At 30.8% G+C, this 13,199-nt stretch overlaps 1 protein-coding gene across 4 annotated transcripts in view; it reads left to right on the top strand.

Annotated features, from left to right (window-relative positions):
* Window positions 1–13,199, top strand: part of LOC145247418 (uncharacterized) — a 226,428-nt gene that overhangs the window by 149,147 nt on the left and 64,082 nt on the right. For all 4 annotated transcript variants that reach the window (XM_080109176.1, XM_080109177.1, XM_080109172.1 and 1 more), the window contains exon 2: window positions 8,082–8,203. The gene's annotated coding sequence lies outside the window, so the exon portion shown is untranslated. The remainder of the gene's footprint in view (window positions 1–8,081; window positions 8,204–13,199) is intronic.

The raw sequence follows: 13,199 nt of genomic DNA on the forward strand, positions 1-13,199 counted from the left end.
AGTTGTAATTAAATAAACAATTAAGCCTCCCATAATCGGTCAGCTTAAAATAACTTCTTTTTTTCACGGCCATGAAACTGCAGAATCTGTAAAATGTTTATTTGAATCATTCAAACTACTATATTTGTATGCTATTCTCGCAAAGTTTCGGCCAATATAACCTCTGAGCTTCTATAGATGTATCTTGTTAAACTTGGGAATTTTTCTGTCAAACTGAGGACGGAAGTTCAAATGGAACCCTTTATTTAATCAACCTTTTGTCATTCATGTAAGTAATTTATACTTGTATTTGTATTATCAATCAGACTGAGAATTGATCCTTCAGCCTTCAGAAAACTGACTTTGAACTGATTTTAGTTTTTAATCTTCATTTGCTTGCATATTTTAGCACTATCTATTACTCCAGGACTCTTTGCAAACAATTCTAGTATGAATATTAGGAACCTAGAATGTATTTTTGTAGTCATGCTACTTATCACTAAAGATTACTACTTAATATACGAGAGCCATTCCAAAAGTAAAGCTTCCTACCTTTTTTTAACTCAAAAGGTTGAAGAGCTAGGAAGACTGCTGTGGTACCATTAAAACAAGCGACCTTTTGTGCTCCAGAATTTATTTCTCTACATAGTTACCACTATTTTCAATGCACATTTGCCAGGAATGCAATAATGCATCTCTGCTTCTGATGCACATCCATGACAGGGGTTGCTTTATTAGTCTCTCACCATCAATGTCTGCACAAGAGAGATGAAACTTTCAGGTCATGAAAGTTCAGTCATTATAACAGTGCAATTTGCAATCCCCTTTAATTCATTTGGGCGGAATAAAAAAAAATAGAAAGCATTACTTTTGGAATGCCTCTCGTATCCACACACACACACACACACACACACACACACACACACACACACACACACACACACACACACACACACACACACACACACACACACACACACACACACACACACACACACACACACACACACACACACACACACACACACACACACACACACACACACACACACACACACACACACACACACACACACACACACACACACACACACACACACACACACACACACACACACACACACACACACACACACACACACACACACACACACACGTGTGTATATATATATATTGTTTTTAATGGTTATCTCATTTATGATTAATAGTTCCCATATTGTATTAAATTTATTATGGCCTATGTAACTGGCACATGTCTTCAAATTCTGTAATTTTTACAGAATTTTAAACAGAACCCATTATTTTATCCATTAAGGTGTGTGTATATATATATATATGGTAAAAAAAAAAAAAAAAAAAAAAAAAAACGGAAAAAGTGCTCAATACTTTAGTACAGCTAAATATGTTATTATTTCAACCTCAAAAAACTGAGTTGAAGTGCTGGATAAAGAGGGAAGAGTGAGAGAAAAGAAAAGGGATGCGGGGAGAAATATAGATTATATTTATAATTATAATTGAAATTAAGAATAGACGGAAAGAAATTAAAAAGAATTAAAATGAAGAGAGGAAATTGTTAAAAGGGGAGAAAAAAATTAATAGCATATAAAATAAAAAATATAAAATAAAGTAAAAACGTAAAAGTAAACAAAGAAAAGGGAAAATATAGCTGAGTTGGAGAGACAGAAGTGGATAAATAACGAAGAAAATTATGTCTAAACCGTGTCAAGAGAAAGCAGCAGTAATTTGCGTGTGTCAACAAAGTCATAATTCGGTTAGTTTCTGTGGTCTCCAGCTACGATAGTGGTGGTAGGGGCAAATAGGGCAAAGATACGCCCAGTTCAAAAGGTAAATACATGTGTCCAATAAAATTAATATAAGATCTTTTTATATAAATGAAAGCGATAATAATTATAGATTTATTATTATAAAAATAAAGGTTGTCAAATAAACGGGAAGATGTAATATATTTATTGGGTAGTTATCGAATTTTAGTTAAGTTTAGGGAGGGAAAGATTTGAAGATTCAGAGTTTTTAAAATTTATTTTCAGAACAATCAGGGTTTTAATAAACGTGTGTGTGTGTGTGTGTTCCTATATTGTATTAAATTAGGCACCGCCAAAACTGGGGGGGGGGGGCAGGTCAGTACTTTTTGACGGACCGTCTTTTTAAAAATCTACCAAAAATCAGGTAATTATCCGATCAATACGAAATTTTCAGCGATTATTAGGAGAAGAATGAACTTTATAACAGTGTACTTATTTTTCATAAACGATATTTATATATATTTTTTTGCTTACAAAACCCCCCCTTGTTTTGAAGTGGGAACAAATATGCTTAAAATAATCATCTGAAACTGAACAAAACATATTGTGTTGTTGTAAGGGACAGAATTATAGATTAAAAAAAAAAAAAAAAAAATTGTTTGCATACCTTATTTTGACGTCTGAATATCAGAACTTCGATTGTGTTTAATTATCCCGCTTTTGAGTTTTGAAGTGTGAAATTCGGTGAATATGTTAAGTAAAATAATTAATTTAAGTTAAGCAAAAAAAAAAAAAAATTTAATATTTATACGAAAAAAGCCATTTTAAAATTTTTGATAAATAAATTAACAATTTTTTTTAGCGAGCCGAATAATGCATGACCATTATTAAACAGGGCATGCTTTGAATAATCGATACAAAAAAAAAAAATTCGATAAATATTGTGCCCTTTGTGTTAAAAATAGCATCATTTTTTCGATCCCGTTTGAAAACGTTTGCCGCCTTTCGACTACGGTGGACCAAACACGCTGAAATAATTTTTTTTTATTCTGCTTTAAATTGCCCCCCCCCATTTTAGGGAGCCTGGCCCCCACACACATACACATTAAAAACCAAACTCATACAAATGGTCACCCATCTGGTACTGGCCAGCCTCAGCTTAATAATACATTGAAATTTTCGTCACTGAAAAATAAGTTTTTTTGGCCTGTTTGGTCTTCCATAGTTTTCTTCTTATCAAAAGAAAACGTAAACAGAGTCGATCTGAACTCTACGTCGACGCGAAATATTTGGTTACCTATATGAATAAGTGGAATTATTTGAAATTCAGGTACTTATATTATAATATTTTTGCATATTCTCTTAGAAAATCATCCTAAATCTTAGTTAGACAATAAATAAATAAATAAATTATTTCAAAAACCCTTTTTTTTTAATATTTAAGTACGTTTTTTGTGCAAGACAAAAAATGTCAATTGTTAACTTTTTGGGAAAATTTAACATTTAAAATTTAATTAAAAATAGTAGAAAAAGTTTTACATTATTCTGTTTTCTATATGATAAAATTCAGGGTTTTATCATTCTGGAAAAAAAAAGTTACTCAGAAATAATGGATTTTAATAAATGTAATTTAGCTTTAAAAAACAACAACAACTTGATTTTGCGGCCATTTTTGGCGGTGCCTATATTAAATTCTATACTAGATCTACTTGGAGTAATAATATATGTCTAATATATATATATATATATGAGTATTAGTTTAGTAAAATATGAAATTTACGACATAATTAGTATTTTGTAATCATGCTCTAAAAATCAACACTTAACAATATTTATCCATAAGTACACATTTCAGAAAATCCTTATTATATCACAATAAAACTTGAATATATAAACTGTTTTGCATAAATGTATTTACCATAGAGCTTAATTAATTTTATTTGCTGTATTTAATACACCGTAGGGATTCATAATATCTTATTTATTAATAAATTTTCTGTTATTGCTGTAGTTTACTAAATGTGTGTTCTCTGGAACTCCAGTGTTTATCAAAAAAATGCCCGATGGCAGGCAGAGCATAATAATAGTATGTTTATCTATTTGAACATTATCGGCTACATATGTGCATACATGTTTCTGCTGTAATTCTGTAGTGCTCCACATTACCTTCAACCTTTTTTATTCTACTCTCCCACCCGCTATTTTGTTGTTTCTTTCGTTTTCTTTATAGTAATTTTCGATTCCTTTTCAAATAACAAAAATTTTGTATAAGAGAATAACTATTTAGAATCTGGTTTCAGTGTTAAAAAATATGGCCGGAGGAGGATGTCGCGTTTCTAAAGAAATTGCAGTAGAAACATGTATGTGCATATGTAGCCAAAACACACACACTATATATATATATATATATATATATATATATATATATATAATTACTTGATAATCGATCTGAGGTATCAACATTTGGCCTTCAGGACAAGATCAAAGTGTAGTATCTGTTCTTCAGATGCTGCAAGCTATGACTAGCTAGGACTAGCTATAACTAGCAAAGACCAGATGTGGGGGCAACCCCACATGCCTGACCTTTAACCAGCTCCCATTTCCCACCTCTCGGGAGCTGGTCCCCTTTTCCCCTCCCCCCTCCCTTCACTCCTCACATTAAAAATCGGCTTTGTGCCTAATTTGCTCGGTGGGGGAGCAAATAAATACCATCTGTTCTTCAGATGCTGCACTTCTATTTCTTGTTCTCTTTCGGTGGAGGAGAAATCCTTCACGACTGAGACAATTTTTATTTTTGTACCTTTTCTCCACGTTAAAAAACGACCCTGGTGTCTAACTCTGTCACGTGGGGAGGCATAGTAAATAGGTACAAATAGAGGCTACGTTTTGTTATCTGCCACCTCATTGCAGACTGCAAACAAAACTATTTTTTTTTTCTCCTTCTATAGCTCTCTTTCCTTCGTCAACGTAAATAATATTTCTAATTGGCACAAAGTCTGTTAATTAAGGCTTTTTTCCCTCATACATATTATTTGCTTTTTTTTTTTTTTTTTTTTTTTTTGCATCCGTTGCACTATACTTTTGAGGAGGTTTGCTTCCTTTGTTTTTTTCTTTTCTTTTCTAGTCAAAATGCAAAAATCACTCTTGCAACTTTCTCTTCCTATTTAGTTACTTTGCTTCATCTATTTCTCACCCCCTTTCCGAAAAAGTGGGGGGGGGGGTAACTCTACGAAGTTATTTAATTCAAAAGCACAATGTCTGTGTATTTATATTTACCTACCTATCTATGTATGTAAGTGAAAAAAAAATGTTTCCATTGGTATTAAACAGCAGCTATCTCATCCACTCATCCATAGATGGATGCCTAGATACATGAAAATGAGATATGGGATGACGGTGGCTAAGTGGTTAACGATACGGACTGATAAGCTGAGTGTTCCAAGTTCAAATCCAGTTCGTACCACAAAAACATTTTCATCAAACCCACACTTGAGCTTATGTCTAACTTCCTAGAGAGGTGAATAAAATAAAGATAAGTTAATCATAGCAAATTTTGCTATTTTTTATTTTTATTTTGAAAGTTAAATTTTATATATATATATATATATATATATATATATATATATATATATATATATATATATATATATATATATACTAGGTGAAAGGTATTCAAGAGTGATAACTAATGAATTTAACAATGTTATAAATAGTGCTCAATAAAAAAGCAAGATATATTTTTATTAATACAAACAAATTTACATCATGACACTTGACATGCTAATGCTTCAGAATTCCTTGTCAGGCAACTTAATAAATGGTTACTTTCCACAGAAAAAAAAATCAGTCCTCATGCTTGATTTTTTATTTTTTTTTTTAATTGACCATTTGTCCGAAACATTAGCATGTCCAGTGTCGCGACCATGTAAATTTGTTTTTATATATCTATACTCCTATAAATTTGTTTTGTTTTTGTGCATTGATATTCATGTTAAAAACCTTTTTTTTTTCTATTTACTTAAGAAAATACAACTTTGTTATACATGGATTGTGGAATTGCATTCAATATCAAAGATCTAGCTAATTTGCATATTTTTTTAAGCGCTCATTTTAATTTCATTCTCTATTAGTTTTTTTTTTCCGTTTTATTATGGGATGATCATTAGTTATTACATGTAATTATATTCATGCAGATTGTCTACATGATTTATACTTGCGTAATATTTACATAAAAAGGTTATAGTAAGCACAAACCTCTTTCCATATATATTTATGTATATGTATATATTTTGCTTACCAAACTCCCGTCAGTTTTTGGTCTACAGACATGAAACTTAATATACATGGTAATGGAACTATGCAAAACTTTATATTTGGGTTTTAGCCTGGAAAAATTGGTACAAAAGTGAAAATTAAAGAAATGGAATTTGCCAAGTGAAGGCTGAACGACATCATTACGAATATGCATGCGTAACGTAGTAGCTGTTGGTTCATGTTTTAATTTTTAGCCTTGCACCAAACATGTCTTCATAGGTCAGGCATTAACATCAAAGGAAAAAGTAAATCGTAAGCTAAACGTTTTTGTTTTGATTCTCGGTGGCACACGAGTCTTTTTTTTTTTTTTTTTTTTAGAACTTTTTAATTCATTACTATATGTTGGGTCCAATATAATATAATAAATACAAAATCTGCATTAATTAAAATATCATAAGCATATTTTATGACCAGGCCATGCCGGGTGGCCTGCTAGTGTGTATATATATATATATATATATATATATATATATATATATATATATATATATATATATTAGTGATCTTGCCTCTGTGTGTGTGCAGAATGATCTCTACAAAACTGTCAATTTTTGGTTGACAGGCTTTAAATTTGATATGTAGGGGATTTGCAGAATAAATTTGATTTGTTTTTTAGCCAGCCAGAATTGAAAACTTGAAACTTGGCAGGCGTAAGTCGATTAAACATATTTTCTACACATGCGTAAACTATACATTTAATGTTACTTTCAAATTTTGATATGCATATATGTACTTAGCTCAAATGATAATGAATAACGCTGGAGATCTATACATTTTGCTTTCGATTCTGATATCACCTAAGTCATATTTTTTTTAACTTTTGAAATCACTACTATTTATTGGGTACAATATATTAATCGATAGCTCTAAAATAATAAATACAGAATTTGCTTAAATTAAAATATCATATTCAAGCATATTTTACGACTGGGCAGTGATGGGCGGCCTGCTAGTATAATTATAATTTAATTAAATCAAATTGTTATAAAACTGAAGCTAATTATTGTTTAATTTCTTGTAAAATGATTAGAAACTCTAACTCTTGTAATACACGATGTTTTACTAAGAATTTTCATGTTCACTTTAAATGACTTCATATATGACAATTTTTAATGCTTTCAAATGACTTTGCAAATTTTGAAGCGTAACAAAGTATCTCCATTTTTTTTTTTTTTTTTGCCGACTATTGACAAAAGATAAAGATGGCTTGTCCATGAAGAAACGAAAATGAATTTAGGCAAATTTAATTTCATGATTTATTAAACAGAATTTTAAATTTAAATATTTTAAATTTTAAAATAAATAAAAATCTAAATTCAATATGTACGTCACATAGTCATGAGCAAAATACACAGGTTGAGTTTTCTGATAATTTTATTATTCCTATTTGGCTTATTCAGACTGCTGTTTTCATCTTGCGCTTTATTTTTACGTTTCGGTGCATGTAACTTCTGAACTACTTCCGGTGAATCTTGTTGAACTTGAGTATCTGCTTAGAATTTTGAACGGAAACCTTTATTCAATCCCTGGGGATAGCATGTTCTCGTTCCATCAGCCATGACCACGTATAAGTTCCAAGTAATATGCAATTGTATTTTTGAATGTTGTCTATTCAGTCGTAAAATTACACTCTTCTTGAATTGGAGGTTCAAGCCTTAGTGCGGGCAACACTAATAAATACAATTACAGATTACTTAGGACTTCTACCGAGTCATGGCTGATGAAAGAAGGACATGTTACCTGTGTGAATCAAATAAAAGGTTCTGTTCGAAATTCTGTGCTGATTCCCAAGTTTGGCAAGATACATCTGAAGAAGGTCTGAGGTTACATTGACAGAAAAGAACATTCTAGTCAGAGTAGTCCGAAAAATCCAAATAATACAAAATCAACAGAATTTATTTTTAAAATTTATTTTTTATTCAATATTTAATTTTTTTTTTTTAATTCATTTTTTATTCAATATTTAATTATTTTTTTTAATTTATTTTTTTATTCAATATTTAATTTTTTTTCTTCATTTTGCAGATTTTCTACTGATCTCGAAGGAAATTTTACTCACCTGCAACAGATCTGTCATCAAAAATACGATTAAAACTTTTTTCTTTTTTTTTTCCTTTTTTTTTTTGTTGTCTATGAATTCGAATTCAGTAAGTATTATCTTTGATAATCATTTCTTTTTCTTCCCTTGTTTTCCATCATTCCATTGTTCTCATCATTAACCTCCCTCAACTCCACCCCTTCAAGTCTGAAAAGATTGATTCGTCCTGCAAGTCAAATGGAAGCTTATATAAATACAAGAGGAAATCTTTCCAAACCCCAATCGCAATGTCTGATAGCACCCTTCATGGCCTGGCATTTAAACTCCTCTTTATAGTTGAATGTAAACAAGTTTTTTTGAGTACCCCCATAAATAATTAATTTCTACCCCATTTCCACTAATATGCTGTTGTTTCAGTGACTGCCTTACACTCATTAACCCTTAGCCTTGATAAGTGGTGACTCCCATAAAAAAAAAAAAAGTAGCATGAAAATATAATTTTGGCAAGTAAGTCACACGGAAATGTTTAATTCTCCAGGAGAAATCTTCAGACTAATCTTTGATATCAAAATAGTCTTTAATCTCACTGACTAATTAAATTCGCTCGATTAGCCAATGAGCGCCAGTGAATGTCAATACATCTGCATCCACATTTATTCTCTGAAGCGGGACGAATAATGTTTTTGGTATTCTATTAGTTGCACTCGGTGCTAACATGGCTGAATATCAGATAACAATTGAATTGAATCTTTAAAAGAAATTTTTACTTTTTACCATCAAAATTTGACAATTTAATAATTTTGAAGTAAATGTAAATAAAAAAAAAAACAACCTTCAGACTGTAGTGGAATGGAGCCATGAATGGAAGGCAACATTTACTGCTACTAAGACTAAGCTTCTTTCCTTCAACAATTACAAAAAAAAACATTCTCAACCAGTAACACCCTACCTGAGAGCTTCTCGAACTCCTCAGCTTAACATTCACAGGCAGCAGGAGTTGAAACAAATACATTAAGGACATTGCAAAGTCTGCTGCAAAGAAGGTGGTCTCTCTCTCTCTCTCTCTCTCTCTCTCTACCATACTAAAAAGTTATAAGTATAAACAAGGTTTCATGTTACCAAATATTTTTTTAAAATTTGTTCACAAAAAACTGTACATATATTTTAATATAAAAATAATTTTTGGTCCCCCGACGAAAGGAGGGTGGACCTGTAAATTCACCCTTGTCAGTCTTTCCGTTCGTCTGTATGCATTTTTTTCAATAACTACATCTTGAAATTTTTGGAAATTTTGCACAAACATTAAACATAGTACGAGTAAAAAAGAAACAGAACAGATTTTCCGGGAAAACTGCGATTAACCCCCCCACCCTCAAGAGTGCCTTTCGGGTTAAAATGGCTAAAATTGACACTTTTGTGCTTATTAAAAAAAATTGATACCTTTGATTTTCATAAAACTTTCCGAAAAGTTTGTTTGTCTATACTTCACGATAACACTTAGGTGTGCCCCAGGGCCTCTTTTAGGGCTAATAAAAACACTCCATTTTTGGGACTACTTTACCATATTTTTCCAAAATTTTCTGTGTATGTCTATTTAGCAGTTTTGCATGGTGCTGAACTGAAATTTAAATATGTTATGGCCTTGGGGACTTTTGGGGCTAAAAATGGGAGGAACAAATGATGGACTTAGTCATTTCTTTTTTTTTTCTTTTTTGCATAGTGCAGAACTCAAATTTACATACGTTAAGGCTTAAAACTGCACCGTTTGTTCATTAACACCAGGATTTGACGTCCCCTAGGGACTTTTCGGGTTAAATGGGGAGGGGGCAAATGCTGAACTTAGTCATTTTTTACGCCTCGTTCATTGTGCAATCATGGGGAACCATGGATGGCTTCACTTGTTTTATTTAAATTTGATTATGAATCCAACGCTTTTTGATAATAGTAACCACAATAGAATATTTTAACTTGCATGCGTCACTTGTTCTTCATAACATGATTTAAAAACATGTATTTTGTTGTAATGAATATCTGTTCGATTTTAAGAGTAAAGATTTGATATTCGTCTAAATGTTGGTCTGAATGTTGGATTAAATGTTGGATTAAATGGATCCTCGTTGTAAATTACACTTTTTGTCTGGACATTATTTTAGAACGTATACAAAATAGAAACTTTTTTATGTAAAATTCTGACACATTTTCAAAAAGAAAACAGCTGCATTTTTGTTATTAAAGAAATATCAATGTTTTTTAGCTAAATTTTTGCTTTTAAATTCGTTAAATTCTGTTAAAGCTTATTTTAATTTGTTTATCAAAAGAATGTTAAATGTTTATTTTTTGTGTCAAAAGTTTATTTGTATGCAATAAAATGTTAAAGCATTCAAAATATTTTTGGTTCATAAAAAACAGAACACTTTGAAAAATAAATTAAAATTTTATGTCAGCATTTAATGTTATTTGTTGACTGTCCTCCTTAAAAAACAAAAGAACATGAAGTGTAACTTGTTGTCACTCAAACTCCAGGGAAAACCAGATTCTTCTCAAAGAGAAATTTTTGATAGTGATCTGTTTGAAAACTCCTAATGAATAATAATAATAATAATAATAATAATAATAATAATAAATGTAATTTATTAACAATGTTATCTATTATTGAAGTTAATTTCATAATTTATATTGAGTAAAATTAATGTAATAATTTTCAAAATTGTTTTTTTTTTTTTTGTTTTTTTTAAGCTCTACAACAAATGTCTTTTAAAAGTTTAATTGTAGAATAGAGAGCACTGGATTTTTTTTTTGTTGATTTAGTCGACTGTTTGGCAAAGTTTTGGATAAAATTGAATGTTGAAATAAAACTCTAATTTAATTTTTAATGTGTTTAATTCAATGTTTTAATTTCATGGTTCAATAACTCATTCGACCCAGTGGGCCGGATTGTGTTAAAGGCGTACATGGGCTGAATGAAAACTATTAATGAGAAATAAAAAAAAAAATTAAAAAAAACTACATATGCAGACTCCTGTTAACCTTAATACTTTAAATCATAATAAAGATAAACATTGATAAACCAAAGAAAATATAAAATAAAAAACACCTAACAAAAATAAGGTTTCTTCAAGGAATGTCAAAATAGTTTAAAGTGGAAAAATCAACTGAAGTCAAATGGATGAAATTATGATGTATACGAGTTTGAAACTATCATTAAAAATTGTACCCTAAATGAACCAAACACGAAAACGCAACATATATACCAACACCAACAACTAAAGAATTAATGGGAAATTTAGTGATTTTTATTAATTGAGAGTTTCTCAATATTTGGTTTCAAATTTGTTGATGCTAAAAGCAAGATATCAAGATAGTAATCAATTTGTTTGAAATTGTTCTTGGTTTGCTTCAATTTTGAAAAGTTGTTCATATTGATATGAATATGATGTAGCTGACAGAGCGAGAGCATGTTACGCCCATGGATTAAATAAAAGATTCTATTCGAAATACCGGAAGAAGGTTGGAGATTACATACAAAGATGCCATCTTTTTTGCATGGTCACTAACTTGAAATACTTTCCACTTGGAAAAATATATTTTGCGTAAAAATCAATGAAATATCTTTGAAATTAAATGTTGATCTTAAATGATCGTCACACTACATTTCTATTAATTTCATTTGAAAACATTCTGATACTATCTCCACCTGCATATCAAAGGGTGTAGCAAACACTTTGGAATCATTTTTCTGCAGACAAAAGTGAGCATTTCACAAATCCTGATTTACAACATTCACAAAAAATTCCGAATCCTGTGGTTTCTTTGCTTGAAATGATGTGAAATGAGCATGATTTTTATTTCAAAGTTGATGTTTCCACAACGAATGTTATTTTTTCCAAGGCAACAATATCCTTATAAATCTCATAAGCTGATTCAAATGCGTCACTATAAATGCTAAAAAAATAAGATATGTTGTTATTTTAGTGAATTATTTGAAGACCCCACATTTTCTCACAAATAATTAAGAGTACAATGCTCCTTCTCAGTAAGCTTGAATTTATTTCTTTTTTAATAAGTAAATACATAATAAGCTTGATATGCAACTAGTGCTGAATCAGGCAGCATGCAAAAAATAAGTGAAATACTCATGTTTGGGAAGAGGTAAAAGATAAAAATATGGCCTATTGAAAGATTCCAGCAATTTATATAGGGTACGTGGTAGTGCTAAGAGATGGTAGGTTGCTATTGGAGGAATACAAAAGTCAACAGAGACAATATTGTCTCTTTGAAGCTGTCTTTACTTTGTCTGTCGCTGGTCAGTCGGTGAAATCAGCTCTCATTTTTTTATGTTTATTTTTTATGCAGAAATGGATGTGATTGGGTTTTGAGCATGCTTTTGTGGTCATAATATTGAAATTTGATTGGTTGGATCAGAGGAATATAACAGCAAGCTTTTTGTTCAATTCAAAAGATTTGTCTCATGTTAAAATAGTCATTGGTAATTATGTTCTTGAGCTGGTCCAAATATCTTGGGTCGTATGTTGCCGACCCGTGTTTTAATTGCTATTGTGTGTGTGTGTGTGTGTGTGTGTGTGTGTGTGTGTGTGTGTGTGTGTGTGTGTGTGTGTGTGTGTGTTTTGTACTGGTCTTGTATCCAAAAAATTTTTGACTTTTATCGTACTAAATTTTTTGACACAAAAGTAAAGTTGGAGCATTCTCTTTACATAAAGACAATAGTTTTAACGATTTTTAAAGCAAAAATGAAAAGGTTAAAATATTCTAGGTCTCTGAATTTTTTATATAAGCACTGATAATTCATATTTGGATTATTTGGACTACTGTTCTCATCTTGAGTGTTATTTTCACAAGTTTCAACCAATATAATCTCTGACTTTCTTTAGGTTTATAATGATAGAGTACAAGTCCTAAGTAATTCCCAATTATATTTCAAGTATCACCAAACTGATTCTTGAACTTTCAACTTCCAGAATTTTTCCAAGGACTTAATGCATTACACTACAGGTCCTTGTGCAAGGTTGTGGCTGACAGAGCGAGAGCATGTTACACCTATGGATTAAATAAGATTCCATTCAAACTTCCATGTAGATTCTCAAGTT

The sequence above is a fragment of the Euprymna scolopes genome, chromosome 25 (assembly GCF_053919585.1).
Source record: "Euprymna scolopes isolate OS-2025 chromosome 25, ASM5391958v1, whole genome shotgun sequence".
NCBI lineage: Eukaryota > Metazoa > Mollusca > Cephalopoda > Sepiida > Sepiolidae > Euprymna > Euprymna scolopes.